Here is a 24,610-nt window from a genome sequence, read left to right as displayed (position 1 = left end):
TTATATAGAAAACCCTAAAGACTCCACACAAAAACTATTACAACTGATAATCAAATTAGGCAAGATAGCAGAATACAAGATTAATATGCAGAAATCTGTTGCATTTCTGTACACTAACAATGAAATATCAGAAAGCGAAAGTAAAAAACAATCCCTTTTAAAATTGCATCCCAAAAAATAAAATACTTAGAAATAAATCTAACCGAGGAGGTGAAAGATTCATAGGCTGATAAGTATAAAACATTGATAAAGGAAATCAAAGATGATTCAGGGAAATGGAAACACATCCCATGCTCTTGGATTGGAAGAATTAATATTGTTAAAATGGTTATATACCCAAAGCAATCTACAGATTTTATGTGATCCTTATCAAACTACCCATGACATTTCTCACAGAACAAGAACAAATAATCCTAAAATTTATATGGAACCACAAAAGACCAAGAACTGCCAAAGGAATCCTGAGGAAAAAGAACAAAGCTGGAAGCGTAACCCTTCTAGACTTCAGACTATACTACAAAGCTACAGTAATCAAAACAGCATGGCATTGGCATTAAAAACAGACATATAAATGAATGGAACAGAATACAAAGCCCAGAAATATACCCACACACACAGTAAATTAATCTTCAACAAAGGAGGCAAGAATATACAATGGAGAAAAGCAGTCTCTTTAGCAAGTGGTGTTGGGAAAGTTGGACAACTGCATGTAAATCAATGAAGTTAGAACACTCCCTCATACCATACACAAAAATAAACTCAAAATCGTTTTAAAGACTTAAATATAAGACTTGACACCATAAAATTCCTAGAAGAGAACATAGGCAAAACATTCTCTGACAAAAATCATAGCAATATTTTCTTAGGTTGGTCTCCCAAGGCAAAAGAAATAAAAACAAAAATAAACAAATGGGACCTAATCAAACATAAGTTTTTGCACAGCAAAGGAAACCATAAACAAACCAAAAAGGCCACATTCAAACTGGTTGAAAATATTTGCAAATGATGTGACAAACAAGGGCTTAATTTCCAAAATATACAAACAGCTCAAACAGGTCAATATCAAAAAAAAAAAAAAAAAATTAACAACCCAGTCAGAAAATTGGCAGAAGAATTAAATAGACATTTCTCCCAAGGCACGTGAAAAGATGCTTAACACTGTTAATTATTAGAGAAATACAAATCAAAACTACAATGAGGTAGTTGTAGTTGTAGGTCAGAATGGCTATCATTTAAAAGACCACAAATAAATGCTGGAGAGGGTGGGGAGAAAAGACAACCCTCCTACACTATTGTGGGAATGTAAATTGGTTCAGCCACTATGGAGAACAGTATGGAGTTTCCTTAAAAAACTAAAAATAGGGTTACCATATGATCCAGCAATCCCACTCCTGCACATATAACTGGAAATAACGAGAACTCTAAGTCAAAAAGACACATTCACCCCAATGTTCATAGCGGCACTATTTACAAGAGCCAAGACATGGAAACAACCTAAGTGTCCATCAAGAGATGAATAGATAAAGGATAGTGGTATATATACATATACACACACACACACACACACACACACAATGGAATATTACTTAGCCATAAAAAAGAATGAAACATTGACAATTGCATGGATAGACCTAGAGATTATCATACTAAGTGAAGTAAGCCAGACAAGGAAATACAAATATTTTATGATATCACTTATATGTGTGATGTAAAAAATAGTACAAATGAACTTATTTACAAAACAGTAATAGACTCACTGACATAGAAAACAAATTTATGGTTACCAGAGGGGAAGGCAGGGGAGAAATAAATTAGGAGTATGGAATTAACAGGTACAAACTATCATACATAAAATAGATAAATAACAAGGACTTACCGTATAGCACAGGGAACTATTTTCAATATAGTTGAATATAATGGAAAAGAATTGAAAAAAAAGAATATATATAATATATATATAACTGAATCACTGTTTTGTACACCTGAAACTAACAAAATATTGTAAATTAACTATACTTAAATTAAAAAATAAAAAATAAAATAACTGATGATAAATGTAACAAAAATGCTAGTTCAAAAAGATACATGCACACCAATGTTTATTGCAGCATTATTTACAATAGGCAAGTGTGGAACAATATTTTTGTCGACAGATGAATGGATAAGGAAGTTGTTGTATATATATATACATCGGAATATTACTCATCCATAAAAAGTGAAATTGTGCTATTTTTGATAACATGGATGGATGTAGAAGGTATTATGCTAAGTGAAATAAATCAGACAAAAAAAGACAAATACTGTATAATCTCACTTACATGTGGATCTGAAAATCAAACAAACCAAGAAACAAAACAAAATGAGAACAGACTCATAGATACAATAACAAATAGGTGTTTAGCAGATTGGAGATATTTGGTGCAGTGGGTGAAATAGGTGAAGAGGATTAAAAGGTACAAACCTCCACTTATAAAGTAAATAAACCAATGGGATGTAATATACAGCATAAGGAATATGGTAAATAATGTTGTCATAGTTTTGTATGGGGACAGATGTTATTAAACTTATTGTGGGGATGGAGTCAAGATGGTGGGGTGGGAGAACACAGAGTTCACGTCTCCCCACAACTAGAGCACCTGCCAGACACTGGTGGGGGACCTCTACACCCAAGGAGACAGGAGGAACCCCTGAGCGACCAGGTAGGATGTGGGGGGGAGTGAAGGGGGAGGAGAAGTGGAGTCCGGATGGGACTGGCACCCCTGAGGGGTGGCTGGGAGAGGGGAGGGCTTCCCACACCTGGACAGACCCTCGGGGGCTTGGAGGATCAGGGGGAGTATGCCTAGCATTTCCCCTGCCCAATTGGGCCCAAGTAAGCCTGCTGGGGTCATGGGCTGGGTCCTCCACCTTCTGGGCCCCTCTTTGGCCACATTGGTCCTAGGGGCATAGGAAGGAACAGGGGAAGAAGAGGAGAGGCGAAAAGGGAGGGACCCTCCAAGATTGGAGGATCCAGGGGAACACACCTAGCATTCCCCCCACCCACTCAGGTCCAGGGAGCCTGCTGGGATGCCAGACCTTGTCTTCCACCCTTGAGGTCAGAGGCACCCCTGGGCCCCTCTGGCCGTGCTGTGCCTATGCCCTGCTCCCACCCCCCAAGGTCCTTTTCCGGCTGCATGGGACCTAAGCATAGGCATCTGCTCGCTGTCTAAACCCCTCCCCTTCCTAAGCCCCGCCCCCCACAGCTAAGGCCTTTTCCAGACTTTTATTTTTTTCCTCTTTTTGCTATTGTGGTTCTGTTTTACATTCTGGTTGTAGTTTCATCTGTATTTTTACTTTTTCTAACATATCTGTTAGTTTTCTAATCTTATTTTATTTTTTACTCTTTGTTATTGTTCTCCTTTTTTTCTTTCTTCTTTGCTACCCTGCACAGCTTGCAGGATCTAGGTTCATGAGCTGGGGGACAGGCCTGAGTTTCTATGGTGGGAGCTCCGAGTCAGAACCAGTGGACTAACAGAGAACCTCACACCCCAGGAAATATTCATCAGAGTGAGGTCTCCTGGAGGTTCTCATCTCGGCACCAAGACCCGGCTCTGGGTCTTTCTCCAGACTGCAAACTCCAGTGCTGGAAACGTCAGGCCAAACAACCAGTAAGACAGGATCACAAACCCACCCATCAAAAAAATAAAAAAGAGAGACAACCAAAAAATATGTTACAGCTGAAGGAGCAAGGTAAAAACCTAAAAGACCAAATAAATGAAGAGGAAATAGACAACCTATCTGAAAAATAAATTCAGAGTAATGATAGTAAAGATGATCCAGAATCTCAGAAACAGAATGGAGGCATGGATCCAGAAAATACAAGAAATGTTTAACAAAGATCTAGAAGAACTAAAGAACAAAGAAAGAAAGATGAACAACACAATAACTGAAATGAAAAATACACTAGAAGGAATCAATAACAGAATAACTGAGACTGAAGAATGAATAAGTGAGCTGGAAGACAGAATGGTGAAAATAACTGCTGAGGAGCAGAATAAAGAAAAAAGAATGAAAAGAATTGAAGACAATCTCAGAGACCTCTGGGACAACATTAAATGCACCAACATTAGAATTACAGAGGTCCCAGAAGAAGAAGAGAAAAAGAAATGGTCTGAGAAAATATTCAAAGAGATTATAGATGAAACTTCCCTAACATGGGAAAGGAAACAGCCACCAAGTCCAGGAAGCACAGAGAGTCCCATACAGGATAAAACCTAGGAGAAACACCAAGACACATATTAATCAAACTAACAAAAATTAAATTCAAAGAAAAAATAATAAAAGCAGCAAGGGAAAAGCAAAAAATAACACACAAGGGATCCCCCATAAGGTTATCAGCTGATTTTTCTGCAGAAATTCTGAACGCCAAAAGGGAGTGGCAGGATAGACTTAAAGTGATGAAAGAGAAAAACCTATAACCAAGATTACTCTGCCCAGCAAGGATCTCATTCAGATTTGACAGAGAAATCAAAAGTTTTACAGACAAGCAAAAGCTAAGAGAATGCAGCACCACCAAACCAGATTTACAACAAATCCTAAAGAAACTTCCCTAGGTAGGAAACACAAGAGAAGAAAAAGACCCACAAAAACAAACCCAAAACAATTAAGAGAATGGTAATAGAAACATACATACTGATAATAACCTTGAATGTAATGGATTAAATGCTCCAACCAAAAGACACAGACTGGCTGAAGGGATACAAAAACTAGACCCATATATATGCAGTCTACAAGAGACCCCCTTCAGACCAAGGGACACGTACAGACTGAAAGTGAGAGGAGAGGTTGTAAAAAGATATTCCATGCAAATGGAAATCAAAAGAAAGCTGGAGTAACAATACTCTTATCAGATAAAATAGACTTTAAATAAAGACTGTTAAAAGAGATAAGGCAGGACACTCCTGCTACAAGAGATAAGGAAGGACATTTGGATTAATCAAGGGATAAATCCAAGAAGAAGATACAACAATTATAAATATTTATGCACCTAACATAGGAGCACCTCAGTACATAAGGAAAATGCTAACAACCATAAAAGGGGAAATTGACAGTAACACAATAAGAGTGGGGAACTTGAACACCCCATTTACACCAATGGACACATTATCCAAACAAAAAAATAAATAAGGAAATACAAGCTTAAAATGACACAATAGACCAGATACATTTAACTGATATTTATGGGACATTCCATCCAAAAACAGCAGATTACATTTTCTTCTCAAGTGCACACAGAGCATTCTCCAGGAGAGAGCACATCTTGGGTCACAAATCAAGCCTCAGAAAATTTAAGAAAATTGAAATCGTATCAAGCATCTTTTCTGACCACAACGCTATGAGATTAGAAATCAAATACAGGAAAAAAACTGTAAAAAACACAAATACATGGAGGCTAAACAGTGCACTACTAAATAATCAAGAGATCACTGAAGAAATCAAAGAAGAAATTAAAACATACACAGAAACAAATGACACCAAAACCATGATGACCCAAAATCTACGGGACTCAGCAAAAGCAGTTCTAAGAGGGAAGTTTATAGCAATTAAATGTCACTTCAAGAAACAAGCAAAATCTCAAATAATCTAACCTTACACCTAAAGCAACTAGAGAAAGAAGAACAAAGAAAACGCATAGTCAGTAAAAGGAAGGAAATCATAAAGATCAGAACAGAAATAAATGAAATAGAAATGAAGAAAACAATAGCAAAGATCAATAAAATTAAAAGTTGGTTCTTTGAGAAGATAAACAAAATTGATGAGCCTTTAGCCAGACTCATCAAGAAAAAGAAGGGAGAAGATGCAAATCAATAAGATTAGAAATGAAGAAGAAGTTACAACGGACACCACAGAAACTCAAAGGATCATAAGAGACTACTACAAGCAATTATATGCTAATAAAATGGACAACCTCAAAGAAGTGGACAAATTCTTGGAAAGGTACAACTTCCCAAGACTGAACCAGGAAGAATTAGAAAATATAAACAGACCTATCACAAGTAATGAAATTGAAACTGTAATTTAAAAACTTCCAACAAACGAAAGTCCAGGACTAAATGGCTTCACAGACCATCTGAATTCTACCAAACACTTAGAGAACAGCTAACACCTATCCTTCTCAAACTCTTCCAAAAAATTGTAGAGAGAGGAACACTCCCAAATTCATTCTACGAGGCCACTATCACCCTGATACCAAAACCAGACAAAGATATTACAAAAAAGAAAATTACAAACCAATATCACTGATAAACACAAATGCAAAATCCTCAACAAAATACTAGGAAATAGAATCCAACAACACATTAAAAGGTCATACACCAAGATCAAGTGGGATTTATACCAGGAATGCAAAAATTCTTTGATATACACAAAGCTATCAGTGTGATACCCCATATTAACAAATTAAAGAATAAAAGCCCTATGATCATCTCAATAGATGCAGAAAAAATTTTGACAAAATTCAATACCCATTTATGATAAAAACTCTCCAGAAAGTGTGCATAGAGGGAACCTACCTCAATATAATAAAAGCTATATATGACAAAACAGCAACATCATTCTCAATGGTGAAAAACTGAAAGCATTTCCTCTAAGATCAAGAACAAGACAAGGATGTCCACTCTTGCAACTCTTATTCAAAATAGTTTTGGAAGTCCTAGCCACAGAAATCAGAGAAGCGAAAGGAAAAAAGGAAATACAAATTGGAAAAGAAGAAGTAAAACTGTCATTGTTTGCCAATGACATGATAGCATACATAGAAAATCCTAAACATGTCACCACAAAACTACTAGAGCTAATCAATGAATTTGGTAAAGTTGCAGGATACAAAATTAATGCACAGAAATATCTTGCATTCCTATACACTAACAACAGATCAGAAAGAGAAATTAAGGAAACAATCCCATTCACCATCCCAACAAAAAGAATAATATACCTAGAATAAACCTAATTAAGGAGGCAAAAGACCTGTACTCAGAAAACTATAAAACACTGATGAAAGAAAGCAAACATGGCATAAACAGTTGGAGAAATATACCATGTTCTTGGAATGGAAGAATCAATATTGTGAAAATGACTATACTACCCAAAGCAATCTACAGATTCAATGGAATCCCTATCAAATTACCAATGGCGTTCTTCACAGAATTAGATCAAAAAATTTTACAGTTTGTATGGAAACAAAAAAGACTCTGAATAGCCAAAACAATCTTGAGAAAGAAAAATGGAGCTGGAGGAATCAGGTTCCCTGACTTCAGACTATACTACAAAGCTACAGCAATCAAGACAGTATGGTACTGGCACAAAAACAGAAATATAGATCAATGGAACAGGATGGAAAGCCCAGAGATAAACCCATGCACATATGGTCACCTAATTTATAACAACAGTGGCAAGAACATACAATGGAGAAAAGACAGCCTCTTCAATAAGTGGTGCTGGGAAAACTGAATAGCTACATGTAAATGAATGTAATTAGGACACTACCTAACATCATACACAAAAGTAAACTTCAAATGGATTAAAGACCTAAATGTAAGACTGGACACTATAAAACTCTTAGAGGAAAACATAGGAAAAACACTTTTTTAACTTAAAACACAGCAAGATATTTTTTGACCCACCTCCTAGAGTAATAAAAATTAAAACTAAAATAAACAGGACCTATAGAAACTTAAAAGCTTTTGCACAGCAAAGGAAACCATAAACAAGATGAAAAGACAACCCTCAGAATGGGAGAAAATATTTGCAAATGAAGCAACAGGAAAAGGATTAATCTTCAAAATATACAAATATCTCATGGAGCTTAATATCAAAAAAACAAACAATGCAATTAAAAAATGGGCAGAAGAGCTAAACAGACACTTCACTGAAGAAGACATAGAGATGGCCAAGAGGCACATGAAAAGATGCTCAACATCACTAATTATTAGAGAAATGCAAATCAAAACTGCAATGAGATATCACCTCACACCGGTCAGAATGGCCATCATCAAAAAAACTACAAGCAATAAATACCGGAGAGGGTGTGGAGAAAAGAAGACCCTTTTGCACTCTTGGTGGGAATGTAAATTGATACAGCCACTGTGGAGAACAGTATGGAGGTTCCTTAATAAACTAAAAATAGCACTACCATATGACCCAGCAATACCACTACTGGGCATATACCCAAAGAGAACCATAATTCAAAAAGACACATGCACCCCAATGTTCACTGCAGCACTATTTGCAATAGCCACGTCATGGAACTAATCTAAATGTTCAACGACAGATGAATGGATAAAGAAGATGTGGTACATATATACAATGGAATATTACCTTGCCATAGAAAGGAACGAAATTGGGTCATTTGTAGAGATATGGATGGACATAGAGTCTGTCATACAGAGTGATGTAAGCCAGAAAGAGAAAAACAAATATCATATATTAAGGAACATATGTGGAATCTAGAAAGATGGTACAGATTAACCTATTTTCAGGTCAGGAATAGAGACGTAGATGTAGAGAATGGACATGTGGACTCATGGGGGAAGGAGATGGTGGGACGAATTGGGAGATTAGGATTGACATATATACACTACCATGCGTAAAATAGACAGCTAGCGGGAACATACTATAAAGAACAGGAATCTCAGCTTGGGGCTCTGTGATGACCTAGTTGGGTGGGGGTGGGGGTGGGGGTGGAAGAGAGAGGTCCAAGATGGAGGGGATATATGTATACATATACATATAGCTGATTCACTTCACTGTACAGCAGAAACTAACACAGCATTGTAAAGCAATTATACTCCAATTAAAAAAAACCAAAAAAAAAATAAAATAAACTTAATGTGAATATTATTTCATAATGTATGCAAATGTCAAATCACTATGTAGTACACCTGAAACTAACATAATTTGTATGTCAACTATATTTTAGTTAAATAAACTAAGAGTCCTCGGGGGGGAAAATGTCTCACCTTTGAGCTTGGTATATGTAACAGAAATGTATATATAAATTTCTAGACAGTTAATAAACATTATTATTTGTAACAATTACATATTTATAGTGCTGGCAAAAATTAGGTGACTGTATTTGTAACTTTGGATGGTCTTTAGTAGTTGGGAATGAGGGAAATATGGAAAAAATGGAAGAGGACCCACATGGGGCAGAGTATCTACTGAGATGTAAACATACCTGTTGGGGAGAAAAGCAACAAAACTGGGGAACTCTGGGTCAAGAGGAAGTTGAGATGGCAAGAGATAAGCTTCAGTGGAGTGCCTACTAAGTGCTAGAGGCTTCACTTATGTCAATTCTCAGAACATACCTAAGAGGCATATAGTATTTTCCCTGAGGTTCAAAGAGGTCAACTAATTTGCTGAGGATCACATAATGAGTCGCAGTGCAAATTTTCTAACTCATCAATATCATGGTCTTTGTACAACCAGTCACTGCCCACAACTCTGCCTTCCAAGATATTTGCAACAAGTCAAGAGAGAAGCCACACCTTCACTTCCTGCAGTATAGCAGATGATGTATTCCAAAGGGTCATTTCACTGTAAAACAACTTCGGTCTTAAAACCTACTTTTCAATGCTTTCCTGGGCTTATAGAAGATAATGGAAATCTCCAGAGCTTTCCTAGTTCCCCCACAAACATGCGTGTGCACACATACACTCATACAGAGTGAGCTGAAGCTAGATTAAGGATGAGTGAGCAGCTAGCCAAGAACAAATGGGGAAAAAAGAGGAAATTCCCCAAAGTCAAATGCTTTTATCAGAAGGACCTTGAGAATACTAAATTTCGAGCAGTCTGTAAGGTGGAAAGTCTGCATTTAAGGCTCTTGCCACAAATCCTAGAAAAGGGGCAAAGTAGTTCCAAATGAGAAAAGTCCCCTGACTTCCTAATAGAAGCCAATATACCAATATTCTTAAGAAAAAAGTATGCCCTTTTTAGACCTTCTAGATTATTGAAAATTAAGATTTTTAAAAATTGAGCTCACAATCAAAGTTCACCTAATACACAAGGAAACAAGCTCTAGGACTGAAAGTCAATAGAAACAGCAAATAACAGATTTAAACCCACAAGGTGTTTGGATATTTTAATTATCAATCCAGACTATAACAACAACGAATTTAAGGTATAAATAAATAAAAGATAGAATCACAAAAATGAGCAATCAATAAGAAACTAAGAACATGACAAGTCAGATTTGAATATGAATCAAATGAAAATTTGCATTTTTCAGCTCTAAAACCATTTGCTTCTTTTTCATATCTTTCATTTCTCTCTGTATTATGTCCCTGTTTTCCACTAAATCTTTGAAAATATTTATACCTTTTTTAAAAGTCCTTTTTCTGCTAATTTCATCATTTGTCATTTCTGCATCAGTTTCTATTGACTAATTGTTGTGCTTATTATGGGTCACATTTTGCTACCTTTTAGCATGTCCAGTGCATTTTATTGCAGGTTAGACATTGTGAATATTATGCTGCTAGGTGCTTAGATTTTTCATTTTCCCTTTAAAAATTGTTTAATTTAATTTTGGCAGGTATTAAGTAATTTCCAGATCACTTTGATCTTTCCAAAGTTTTATTTTAAGCTTTTTAGGGTGGATTTAGTGTAGCCTTTACTCTAGGGCTAATTGAGCCTTCTTATTAAGGGAACTTTACCGATTGCCCTAGGTGTTCAATACCTTGACACTCTTGCTGGGTGGAACTCAAACCGCTCCAAGCCCTGTGTTATCGCTGGGAATTGTTCAGTCCATAGCCCTTGGTGGTGTATATGCAGCTTAGTATTCATCAACAGACTCCAGGGGACTCCTTTCAATTTCTGTAATGCTTATTCTGTATAGATCCCACCTCTTTCCGTGGAGAAATAACATTTCTTCCAAGGGTAACTTGACCCTAATCCTTGTAAAGGCAACTCTTGTATTATTATACTGAAGGAGCACATATGTGAGAATGGGTCTAACCTATGAAGGCCCACACTCTCCATCCCTATCTTTCTGATTCTTTCTGATCCTCATATTTTCCCTGATCTCAGTTTATTGCACTAGTCAAAAAAGATCATTTGAGCTGAAATGGGCTTGACCATTTCTTGGATCTTGGGTATATCAATCAACAATGGTGTGAAAATACATAGAAAACTACAAGCATTCTACAGACCCATAAGTTATCAGTGAAAGCCTTAATATGTGTGTAATCCAGAGAGGGAGAATGTGTGTCAAGGTCATGGAGGAAATTGACATGAGCTGTGATGAAAATTTTACTGGAATGGGAAGTTCCCATTTCATTCCTTCTTCTCTCCAGGCTTGTGGTCATACACTGAAGGTGTCCTTGGGGTTGTATGTAGTCTGGAGAATGCTGTCTGGACTTGAGACCAAGGATGCAGGTGGTCTAAGACAAGTGGCCAAAACAAATATAACTTTTTCCTTTTTCTGATTGCCTTATCTCTTATTCACCCTTTGGTACAGCAACGTAGAGGCTTGTTTTATTTAGGAGTAAGTCCAGAATTATTTTCAAAACATATTCTGTTTTTCAAGAAAAAAATTCCTAAAAACCAAACACTTTCAAAGTTTTGATTTGAGCAAAATATATATATTATAAAAGATATTAGAAAAATCAACACTGACAATAGAATAAAATTACATTATCACCATAATTATATAATTTACTTATATATTACTTCCATTAATTATCATTTTAAAAATTCTAAGTATAGTCTGTTTTTACTCCAAAATAACTAAAATGATACCCTTACTGAAACATTTAATTGTTATAGAAACTAATCATTTCTTGATTTATTTAAGCCAGAGAAATAATTATAATTTCTCAGTTCAAGGATGTTAGGAAACAAGATATTCTTTTGGCCTTTGAAGGTGTCTCTTTTCAGACTTAGTAGTAGAGTCCAGTAAAAATCGACAATGAGGGTTTTCAAATTTGAAGAATCTTATTATGTATTTTATATAATCACTTACCTATATAATCATTTATCTATGGCCCATAGATTTTACCTTATCTTATGATACATATCACCATGTAATGGTACTGGGCACATAGCAAATATGCAATAAGTACTTGTTAAACAGATGTGAATTGACAAACACCATTAATTATATCACTCCTAACAACATAGCTTGGTATTGCTTTTCAGCCTTCTGGTGATATGATGGGATAGGACATCATATTCAAGTACGTTAGATCCTTGGAAGAAATAGTAGTGTCCTAAAAATGAAAACAAATAAATAGTTTAATTAGCTGCTTGTATTTCTTTTAAAAAAAGAAAGATAACAGATCTGTGTTTTTATAGGTTATCTAGATTAGATAAAGTCCAATTCAAGATTATAAACGTTGGGTCCCTTGGCTAGGTATCCTGCCCCCAGATAGCTTCCTACTTCTAGTCATTTCACCATAAATATCTTCATTAACCTTATTGAGAAGGTTGTTTGGTCTTTAAAGCCGACTCTTAAAATAAAAATGTTTTTGAAAAGTCACAATCCAGGTGGAGAACTCAGAGTGGAAGAGAGGAGAGTGGACTCAGGTAGGGTACATAGAAGCCTTGATGGGGAAAGTAAACAAGACACGAGGGTGGGAATAAAACCCAAAATATCTTGGCCCAAGCAATTTTGCTTATGCTGACCTTGCTTGAAGACATTCATAAACACAAACTCAAACAAACTCAAGCTTCTTTCATCCCACTCTCAGCCCCAATCCATGAGAGCCCATGAAGGGTGGAAGGGACTGAAAGGAAGGTAAAGAACTCAAGATATAAAAGCATACAGAAGACTCCTGCTTGCCTGAATCTTGACTGCTATATGCTCACTCACATGTACTGTGCAGCTTGATGTGATCGGAAATTCCAGAGACTCAGACACATGGAAGTGGCAATAATCATATTCTCCCTGTCTGATAGACCACCCTAGCAGAAATACACCATTGGTTCCACCTAACTCTTTCTTCTAGCCCACCTATTCTGAGCTAGACACATAGTGGATTTTCTCTCTGTGGCCCTATGGAGAACTGAAGAGTCCTTTCTTTTCTAATTTGGATCCCTGTTCTCTGATCTTAGAGGCTTTATGATCAGTTCAGTATTTTAAAAAGGAATTTCTAGTATTTTCATGGTTTCCTAATCTACTTACTGTTGTAATAGAAGACTGAATCAACTTTAGCGCCAATTCCTGGGAAGTATGTGATAATCAATTTGGGATAACTGGGGTCCATGGATTGTCTCCTCTCATTGTACCTGAGCAGAGAAATAACCAGCAGAAACTGCATCAGAAAATGGATTTCATGACACTAAGCTTGACATTTCATGATTATGAATCACAAAACCCACCTTATTCTCTCCTGAAAGGCTCTTCCTGAAAGGGTTTAAACTTCACCCATAAGAAAACCAAGGACCTAAACAGTTCACTCATTTACTCCAAGTTTCTATAGGACTCAAACCCTCAAAGAGAAGATAGATGTTAAAGTTTTATCCAAATGCAGATGATAGTATGAAATTATTCATGAATGAGTATCTTTATTTGGCAAAATAGTAAAGAAGTTCAACTCACCACAGAGAGACTGAAAGCCATGTATGTCATCAGCAGAGAGGTGAAATGTGTTGTAGTCAGTATATCTGTAGGTGGGGAACATTATGGCCTTTGGATCATTGGAATGGCCAAGACCCAAGGAATGACCAAACGCATGAACAGCAACTAGGAACAAGTTTGTGCCTAAGAGGAAACCAATCAGAAGAGGGAAAGAACAGCAAAATATATTGACATCTAGAAAATAATGACACAACATCTAACACAATGAAAAGGGAAACATTTGGCAATACTTTACTTATTTCCCCTCCTTCATGCACAAGTTTTTTCAACCTTGGCACATTATAGGCCAGATAATTCTTTGCTGTCAGGGCTGTCCTGTGCATTACAGATATTTATAAATCTCTGGTTTTACCATTAAATTTAAGTAGCACCACTCCCCTTCTAGTTTTGACAACCAAAAAAATGTCTCCACACATTTTTAATGCCCTCTTGGGGCAAAATTGCCTCTGGTTAAGGACCAGTGCACTATCAGACAAATGAAATATGTTCTATTTTTTAAATTTCTGGAATAACTCACAGCTGGGTTCATTGCTTCTAAATAATTCTCAACCCACATGACCCGTTCTGCTTTTACTCTTAATCAAGTTTCACTGGATATAGAAAAGTCTTTAGTAACCATCCTTTACAAAACCCAAATCTAAGGCCATATTAAATTCCAGGTACTATGAGTCACTGAGAAATACACCACATTATGTCTAAGCCTTATACAACCCAAAGAAAGCCATCGTGTTCTCTATTTTCCAATGAGGACACAGTATCAGTAAGATTAACTGACCAAATTAGAGTTTGAGCCAAGATTCAAATCCAAATTTCTTGGCTCTAAAAATTCCTTGGCTCATCCTTTTCCTATACATGATTCTAAATGAAATCAAAGAGACTATATTTACAATTTAGACATATTTACATACCAAGTTATAGTCATACCTGTTCATTTTTTTTAATATATGTCTCAGAGGATGCACCTTTGTAGGTAAGAGACAGGAGGGTGTCCTTTCTCTCAAATTTCCTAATTCTCAGAAGATTTGAAAATTCCTGACTGTTATTTTTTTTAATCTGCATTCTATTCTAATGCATTCATTTTGGTATTTCTTTTGCTATAGCAAAATTGAAGCTCAGAGCTAAATTCCCAGGGTCAAACACCACTTAGCTACAGAGCCTGATCTTGAAATACTCTCCAGAACCCAAGGTGAACAAAGAGTTCACACCTCTCTGGGGGGATGTCTACGAACACAAATCTTCCAAGCATTCCCTGTAACACACAGGTCCAGTAACTAACTCAGGGATGCTTTTGCTTCTCTCAGATAACGAGAAAGAAGAAGCAAACACTGATTCTCTCCACTCTGCATAAGACTGGAAAGAGTAAACAAAACCTTTTACAATTTGGCCTAAACCTGAATTTATCTTATTCCCAATTCCTATACTACTTTGTACAAAAGATCACCATTGGTTCTCATCTCAAAATAATGGATTTTTGTTTGTGTTCTCTTTCCTTTTAGATTGTGGGCTTCTGAAAGGACTGTGTCTTTTTCATCTCTGTATCCAAGCACCCCCATCACCTAACACCCTAACAGAAGCTCAGTAAAGATGGTGGGACTTGTTCATTTAATTTACTGTGTCAAAATTAGGCTGAGAATAAGTACTTTAAGTTAGAATTTTCATAGATAATTTAATTTTTTGAAAGTTTAGAATCAAACAAATTAAAATAAGGCAACATGGGCAAGTAGAAAGTATACACTGGGCTGAGATAAGAGCTAGGAAATAAATGTTCTGGTCCCAGCTTTTTCACAAGGTAACCACTAACATTCTCTTTTCTCTATCTGTAAAGATCTGTATTAAATGACTTTCCTAAGTTTCTTTAGAATTTTAAAAATTCTGCGAGGCTAACCAGAATAAGTTTCTCCTGTTAGATGAAGAGATTACAAACCCCAAATACCCTTGGATAAAATTTAGACAAATTTAACATGTCTACTAAGGATTTGAGGCTCAGCAAGGACCTAATCCTACATCATTTGTCTTTTGAGGATGAAAAAGTTCACTTCTCAATCAAGGATTTCATAAGCTTAGGCCACGTGTCAGACTAAAACAAATAGCCTTTCTGGTCTATAAAAATATCTCCATCCAATGCATGCAATATCGACAAGAGAGGGGGGAATGCTAAGTAGAGAATATTCTTGATGACTTTCTCTTCATTTACTTTCCACATGAGTCAGTCATATAATCTAGAATTTCTGATAGAAAGATTAGGAAGGCTTCTGATATGATGGTTTGAATTTTCCGGTGGATGGTGACTTCTCCAAATAACAGGGCATACTAGTTACCCTTATCCCCCAACTGTCTGGGATGGATGATGAATTATAGCTCCTCTGTAAATACACACAGGTATTTACATTGATCTTTAACAAGATCATTGCTAAATGATCAACTGGGCATTCTGAAAATTTTATCCCAGAATCACAAACGACTACATGACCTTATAAACTTGTGTTTCTTTATAAGGATCTCTAAATTCTCTATAATATAATTTCATCTTTATGTGTCACTACGAATCACAGAGATTGTCAGCATACAATGAATCATGCAAATGATCACCTCTATCCTAGGATTGTTGGCATACACAGAATTAGTATCTGTGTTTGCTCAAGTTTATGGATTGTACTGCCAAATATTGATTGCCTAGATAATGGCTTTTTTCTTTCCATACTATTGTTCTTAAGGTTCCTGAATTTATACTAATAAATTAGTTTATCTTCATAGATTCTTAGAACTGACCTTTAAAATAATCTAGTCCAATATGCTCCATTTATAGGCAGTGAAATTGAAACAGTGTTAAATTTTTATTTAGTGGCAAAAATTTTAATCAGAAGAAGTTTTCCTATCTTATAATCCTTTCTTAGAATGTAGCCTTTCAAACACAGGATATAACTTAGAATTTGTTAGGATTTTCCTATTGTTTTGGGGTTTGGGGAACCTACCTTTGTAGCTTTTAGTCCAGATTTCAGCCTCATCAAAATGTGCATCTCCTCCAATACCAGGTCCAGGTCCAAAAGCATGGGCTAAGATTCCCCCTCTGCCATCAAAAGAACTGAAGTCTTCATGCACTTACTAAAAGAAAAAAAAGAAAAAGAAAATTAGTACATCTATACATGCTATAGGTCATGCCAGATGAAACAGATGAGGTAAGTCCAAGTTCTCTACCTCCAAATGCAAATTGTATCATGATGTCAGCCTTGCCTGCATTAATCTTTCTGAATTTCAAGGGGGTCACATCACTCCATACTTGAAAACGTTCTGGAAGGCATAGTCAACATCCTCAGGCTTCATGTCAGGAGTGTAATTGCTAATTCTTTACCAGCAGAACAAAAGAGAAAAAAATACATGGAAACCATGTGTTAATTTTGTCTTATTACAATACTTCATTTCTGCTAACATCATTTGAGAATGAAGCGTTTCATAAATCAATAAGCCAGATGAGAAAAACTTGCTTCATTAGCTACAGAAATATGTATCCTTGGACACCTTAGTCCTTAAACAGAATCTAACTTGATTTCTACTCATTTATGATTTACAGGTCATCATTATGAAGGATTTACATTTGTAGAAGCTCATGTTTTTTGTCCCTGCTCCCAGACTTCTGCATTTATTCATCTAAATAGTCTATAAAATTTTCTCTTGCCTCTTATTTATCATAGATTCAGCTTTATTCTCCTTTTATTTACAGCCTTTCTACTCTGCTCTGGACTGATAAGCCCAACAACTCCATTGAGTGAATAATCCTCCCTCTAGAGACACTATTTTACACAGGAATAGTGTTAGCAATTGAGGGAGGTTTCCTGTAGACCTGGGGGAAATTAGAAAAATACTTGGCTATGATGTTATACCTGTAGGTGATAAAACGGTTCTTCTAGACTGGCCTCCCTGGCATTACTCTGAAATTATGAACATTGGGGACTCCACATCGAGGTCTGTGCATCATGTCCAGAGTAGATGTGTCCAGTTGCCCAGTCACTTTTAGCCCCAAGAACTGCTACATTTCCTGGATTTTATCTTCCATGAAGTTCCTATTGACTTTCATTTTTGTCATTGGAGTTATTTCCATCTCAAGGCTATAAAAGGTTACCAAGTACCTCTGGAAAAAAATATATTTATTAATACATTATTTTATGTGGAAAGGTTTCTGTTGGAGCTCTGTATTTATAACTCAAATGCACGCTGATGCCTTTTTAAGGCAAGGGTTTTGGCCATTTGGGAGAGTTACTCAGTTTTCTTCCTGAACTCTCACATATATAGATGTTATTAAACTTTTGTTTGATTTTTCTCCTGTTAATCTGTCTCATGTCAATTTAATTTTTAGACCAGCCAGAAGAATCTAGAAAAGTAGAGGAAAATTTCTTCTTCCCAGACACTTTTTTCTTACATTCCTCTTTGGCAAAAATAAATAAGTAAGTAAATAAATAAATACATACATACATATATAAATGAATAAATAAATATATAAAAATAAAACAACAACATCAAAAAACCATACTAAAAGCAAATAGCCTCCCGAAGCAGTTTTCAACTAGTACTTTTCAAGATAAAACTGGTCAATGCAATAAATGTTAAAGACAAAAATCAGGCTAGATAAATTCTATAGCGTCAATACTTACCTGAACAAATACCACATCATTTTCTTCAGGGCTTGAATAGTCAGTCAGGGGAGCAGCTCCAGAAGCAGTGACCTGCAGAACCAGTATCAATAAAAGAAACTTCATTCTACACCTCTTCTGAACAGCTTAACCCAATTTATCCTGTTCCTTTTCAGTACAAGTTCCTTAAATGTCTCTCTTTATATAGCTCTTAGGCCAGGCTCTGTAAATACGAAATCCTTTGCATGACTCACAATTGATATCATCCTTTGATTTATCTCAAACAAATGCAAACACATGTATGACCTTATTCTAGGACCAACAGTGGGTCAGTTAATATCTAACCCATCAATGGGTCAATTAGCATCAAACTCATCCTTCATTCAGACAACTCAGAGTATATTTCTTCAAAATAAATAAGCCACAACTTCCATCTACCTTATAAAATAAACCATTATATGAGAAATATTAAGCACCTAAAATATGAAAATAACTTAAAAATACATTTTTAGGAAGTTCAGGATCTGAACTTTCACTATAATACTTTCCTTATATTTATTATAAGTGAAATAAGCTTTTTTTAAAAAACTAAATTTAAGAAGTTAGATAAAGTTCTTTTGTTAGAATAGAAGAATACTCTCTAAGCTGAATTTAGCTCCCTAGAGAACTGTAATATAGAGATTCCATGTTTAGAAAGGAAAAGTTTATAACATCATGATGTTTGATGTTTGTTCTCTGTATTGTGCAGGCTTAGATCTTGTTTCTATAACTTGAGATTTTCAGGCATCTAAATTGAGGCCTAATCCCAACTGCATAGCTGGGTAGAGAGATTCCAGAGGCAAATTTCCTTTCCTCCTTCATGTTGGTAACATGAAGGTCAACACTTCAACTTTGGGAGATAGCAAAAGTTTGCCTCTGGAATCTATCTGTCTCCCTATCAGCTCAGCCTCCTCCCTAATGGTCCCATTAACACAGAATCTGTCTCTCATTCAATAGAGAATGTTTGAAGACTGAAAGCATTTAAGACTCAAGGAATAAATTACAAAGACAGAAATGCAAGAAATAGGGCTCCCTTCTGATTCTATATGAATAGTCTGGGGGGTGGGGGGTGCACAAAACAGTGTGTTATGATTCAATCATTGCTCTGACCCGCCTTCAAGGCCTGGGAAATGCTGGCTGCTCCCCAGGATTTCCCTGAGGCTCAGGCTCCAAGGTGAATGATTTCCTTCTTAAGTAGGAAGGAAAGGGGGTCCCCTGCATTGTACCTGGTATCTACCTCCATACTCTGCCTTTTTCAAGCTCTGTGATTTAACCTCTAGGATTTTCAGATATTTCATCTGAAAATGAGAATGATAACTTTTGCCTCCTCATGCTTTTATGATGATTAAATGAAGCGATGTGTAATAAGTACAGCACATACTACAGGTGTTCATTAATATTTATTCTTTTCCCCTTGGCCTCAAAGGACAACATCATGCACTGTAAGTTTGCAACCAGATGTGGCTCTAGGATTCATGAAAAGGAAGATAACATAGAAGAATTGTAAGGTAATCCTTTCAAATATTGAATTTAACTAGAGAATTATAAGAGGAGTATGACAGTTTGGCTATAAATTATGGAAAATGGAATTTATTAGAAAATATGGGAGGGGTTGTTTCTCCAACAGCAGAACAATGCCCAGTGAGGGCAGGGACAGTCAGTGTTGTCCTCTACTGTATTCCTGGTGCCTAAAACTACCTTAAAATTAGCAGGTGCTCAATAAATATATGTGAATGAATCTAGTTGGAGAATAGGGCCTAAAGACGTCAGTAGTAAACTTCCTTTATGGGAGCAATCATTACACAAGAGACTGTGCTCCTAAACCTTTCTGAAAGCATACAAAACTGGTCTTATACACAGCAGGAAAGAATCTGGTTCTTGGAAGACTTTCAAGAAGTCTAGAAAGTGTAGGATGTAAGATGCATGGTTAAAGCTGCCCAAGATACAAAGGAAGTGAAAGAATGTCCTCACTGACAGGTTGCTAAAAGTAGAAAGTGACACCCTAATTTTAATGGTCTCTGGGTCTTTGCTCATCAGATGTCCCATATGGGTAATTTGGGTCCCTTTGGAAGCCAGAGAACATTGCAGTCAGTGGTCGTAAACTGAGGGTCTAGGGTCAAGTTGATCTGCTTTAGAATCTTAGCTCCATCACTTTATGACCTTGGGCAATCATTGCCATCCCTTTAAGACTTAATTTCTTCATTTGTAAAATTGGAACAATAATAGCAGCTATCTCGAGTTGTTATAAGAATTATTTTAACTTATAGGGGAAATTATATAGCCTAATGCCTGACACACCTTAAAGATTCAGTGATTTGGTATCTTCCTTCCTTTACTGCACTCTTATGTAAGACATTTAAAAGAGGCTGGTAATGAGGATGAGAAAAGGAGATCAGCTACATGCCCAGACCAATCTCCTGTGGTAGAAGGAGCTACAATAAGATTATGATCTAGGCCCAGGATGGAAGCCGAGAGTCCCATCAGAGACATGGCTTCCAGGGGACACACTGAGTGAAGTGATAATCAAGGGGTCATTGGCAATGCTTTAGGTGAAAAAGAGCATATCTATGAAAGTGCAGAAAGTAGCCTAGATCAGAGTTCCTCACAAGGGAGGACTTGCACTGAGTTTCCTTATTAAAAGGCAGATTTTATAACCCAAAGCTTCCAAAAGTATCTAAAGCTCTATTATATTGTTTCCTTCTTGACAAACACCAGCACATTCTAAGGTATATCCCTGATTTAATCACCTTCAGCTGGTTGTTGTCAAGCTTGAGGTACAGAGGCAAATCAAAACATGGTCATCAGTAAGGACCAAGAAGGAGAAATGTTCCCCAAATATACAAAGAAATCCCTTAGCTGACCTCTTCACCAATAGTCTGTTCATGCAGGAAGAAAACTTCAGCTAGTTAAACCTCTCCTTTTATGGATGAAGAAATGGGAGTCTGGAAAAGGGAAGTGAATTGCCTAATAAGACCTCTGGGAGGTCTCCTGACTTTCCTGACTTATTGCTACAATATACATTATTTTGTCCCATATCACTTTGATTTTTCTTCAGATTTCTATCTCTTTATGGGTAACTTACTACTGCATACACTATAAAAATGATACTATAATACCCTCAATCTTTTTAGTTAAAGTCAGGTTGTCCCCTTTGCCATTGTAGGGGCCAGAAGTAACCAGATAGTCCTGGGAATGTTGTAGATGAATCTGGATCCTCAGGGCAGTGGCAGTACTGGTCTTCTCTCTGAGACTCACCTTCTGTACATCTCTTCCCTGCCTTGGCCTGGGCATTGTCCTGCTGCTAAGGTACCTTTGTTGCCAAGGATCCCAGGAATTGGCCCAGAGCACCTCTGAAAAGCATAATGTTTAGAGTCACCCTACCCAGTTGTATGGACTTAGACACGTTAACTTTCCCATGCCTCATTTTCTTTATATGTAAAATGGAAATAGTATTGAAGTTTTGTAAAGAATAAATGACATAATCCATTAAAGCACCTACTTTCCTATGATGAGAACTCCATAAATGTTCATTCTTTGCCTTCTCCTTTTACCACTGTCTCTGTATGTTGGTCATGCCATGGTTGGCCTAGACCAGCTAACTTTTTCCATATAGGAGAAAAGTTAGCCTAAATAACCGTTTTCAACCAGAAGTGCATCTACACCCAGCAAAGAAGAACAAACAGGCTGGAGAAGTGCTCGTGTTGATGGTGGAGATGGCTCTTAGAGTCCTCTCCCACCTTCTTCCAGAATCAACTGGAACTTGACCCTACATGGAACTGCTACATGGCTGTCCATAAGGCAGATTATCGGAGTAACTGGTTAGAAACCCACTGCCTTCCAAACTAGTTCTCAGCCCACAACTGTGTCAGTGAGTTCCCTAACCCCATGACATTCCTCCCAAGGGGGAAGGTGCAGAACACTGGTGAAAACATGGAATGTATAGGGTTTGGGAGTGAGGTCGATCACACTGGGTGCAGCCCAGAGAAGTAGAGGGAGGAAATAGGGAAGGTAATGGTAGCAGTGGTTCCGTTTTCTTGTCCCTTTTCTTACCCCAGCAAATGGTTCTCCCTCAAACAACTATAAAATAAGACAAAAATGCAACAGGAAGCAGACGTCCTATGTGTACATCCCAAGGTAGAGACAACATGATGATATACACATATGTATTGTTAGTCAATTGTCTATTTTCCTGGGCTTTCCAACAACAAAGTAAGTGCCTAAGGGTAGAGATAATGACTCAGATAACTCTGAACTGGTTTGACTTTGAAGCTGGGTTTAATGGGAAGAGCGAGGCTTTGGAAATAGACTTGGCCTCAAACTTCAGCAATCTTACCTACCAATTGTGTGGCTTTGGGCAAGGTATTTAAGCTTGTTTTCCTCATCCATAAGTGACCATTTGAAGGATTAAAACAGATGATGCATGAAACTGCTCAGCATTATGCCTGGCACATTAACAGCCTGTTCATAAATGTTGGTTCTCTTTCTTTGGTGACACCTAGAGCAGTGTTTCTCAACATTTCTTTCATTATTGCCTCCCAAAAAGAGGCAATTTAGACATTTCCCCTATGAAATTTCAATATCAGAGATATATACCTGTTTATGTACAGTATGCATATCTGTCCTTTATACATAAAAAATAAGATGCTGAAAATCTAGAAACAATAAATGCTGGAGAGGGTGTGGAGAAAAGGGAACACTCTTGCACTGTTGGTGGGAATGTAAATTGATACAGCCACTATGGAGAACAGTATGGAGGTTCCTTAAAAAACTAAAAATAGAACTACCATATGACCCAGCAATCCCACTACTGGGCATATACCCTGAGAAAACCATAATTCAAAAAGAGTCATGTACCAAAATGTTCATTGCAGCTCTATTTACAATAGCCAGGACATGGAAGCAACCTAAGTGTCCATCATCAGATGAATGGATAAAGAAGATGTGGCACATATATACAATGGAATATTACTCAGCCATAAAAAGGAATGAAATGGAGGTATTTGTAGTGAGGTGGATGGAGTTAGAGTCTGTCATACAGAGTGAAGTAAGTCAGAAGAGAAAAACAAATACAGTATGCTAACACATATATATGGAATCTAAGGGAAAATAAAGGTCATGAAGAACCTAGTGGCAAGACGGGAATAAAGACACAGACCTACTAGAGAATGGACTTGAGGATATGGGGAGGGGGAGGGGTAAGATGTGACAGGGTGAGAGAGTGGCATAGATATATATACACTACCAAAGGTAAAATAGATAGCTAGTGGGAAGCAACTGCATAGCACAGGGAGATCAGCTCGGTGCTTTGTGACCACCTAGAGGGGTGGGATAGGGAGGGTGGGAGGGAGGGAGATGCAAGAGGAAGAGATATGGAAACATATGTATATGTATAACTGATTCACTTTGTTATAAAGCAGAAACTAACACACCATTGTAAAGCAATTATACTCCAATAAAGATGTTTAAAAAAAAAAAAAAGATGCTTTTGTCCCTAGTAACCAATTTCCACCCACCTGGGAGTGATATCACCCCCACTGAGAATATACGTCCTATAGTAGTGTATATTCTACATTGCTGGGTTAGTAAGTGACCCATGCCACCAGTTCTGCCTGTTCTGACATGGCATTTCACCAGAGGGCTGATAAAAAGTACATATTCTGGAAGACATCCATAAAACCAAGAGATCTGGATTTCAGAGACACTATTTAGATCATAGAACTATTTAGATCATAGAGGTAAGCCTGTTGAACTTTGTGTCAGTGAAAAATAGTGACATTCTCACAAAGGATTGACCAAACGTGTTTGTAGGTTAGATCAACTCACAGAGAAAATAAATCAATGGCTAGAAAGACGAGAACAAATCAAAGAGAATATGCATAGTTCTTTTCAAGAGTGAGGCAAGAGAATTTTTAAATCACTGAATTATTTTTTCCTTTATTTCTCTACTTTCCTTCAAGCTGCTAGCCAACTCTGTTTCTTGCCTCAACATTTGTGACCCTAGTACATTATTCACATTGTGACTTCTTTCCTAGCACTTAAATCACTAAAGTGGCTATGGTTTGAGAAGAGAGGGGTTTTTCCTAAACTGAGCCAATGCTGGGAATGATGGGGGGATCTATAGGTTCTTTGTGTCATGAAGAACTGGGCTTCACTTCACAGCAGCACTACAAGGATATGATGCATTATATCTGACACAGCTGCACTAAGATTCATATAATCTACATATACAGGCTACCTAACATGATCCTTTCTACATAGGGGGTGTACTATGTTGTTGTTGTTGTTATGATGATGATGATGATGATTATACTTTAAGTATAATTGTCTAAATGTTTTGTCT

General features: G+C 36.9%; 1 pseudogene across 1 annotated transcript; it reads right to left on the bottom strand.

Annotated features, from left to right (window-relative positions):
• Positions 1 to 3,023: 3,023 nt before the first annotated feature.
• Positions 3,024 to 23,404, bottom strand: LOC309636411 (macrophage metalloelastase-like; annotated as a pseudogene). Its single transcript has 5 exons — positions 18,224 to 23,404; positions 17,485 to 17,757; positions 16,802 to 16,949; positions 16,579 to 16,704; positions 3,024 to 13,729 (listed from the first exon to the last, which is right to left on the bottom strand). The product of its transcript is annotated as a macrophage metalloelastase-like (transcript).
• Positions 23,405 to 24,610: the final 1,206 nt, after the last annotated feature.

Source organism: Balaenoptera physalus (assembly GCF_965194825.1).
Source record: "Balaenoptera physalus genome assembly, chromosome: 10".
In the NCBI taxonomy this organism is placed as follows: Eukaryota; Metazoa; Chordata; class Mammalia; order Artiodactyla; family Balaenopteridae; genus Balaenoptera; species Balaenoptera physalus.
The sequence above is the reverse complement of the archived record's forward strand: the minus strand, read 5'-3'. Positions and strand labels throughout refer to the sequence as shown.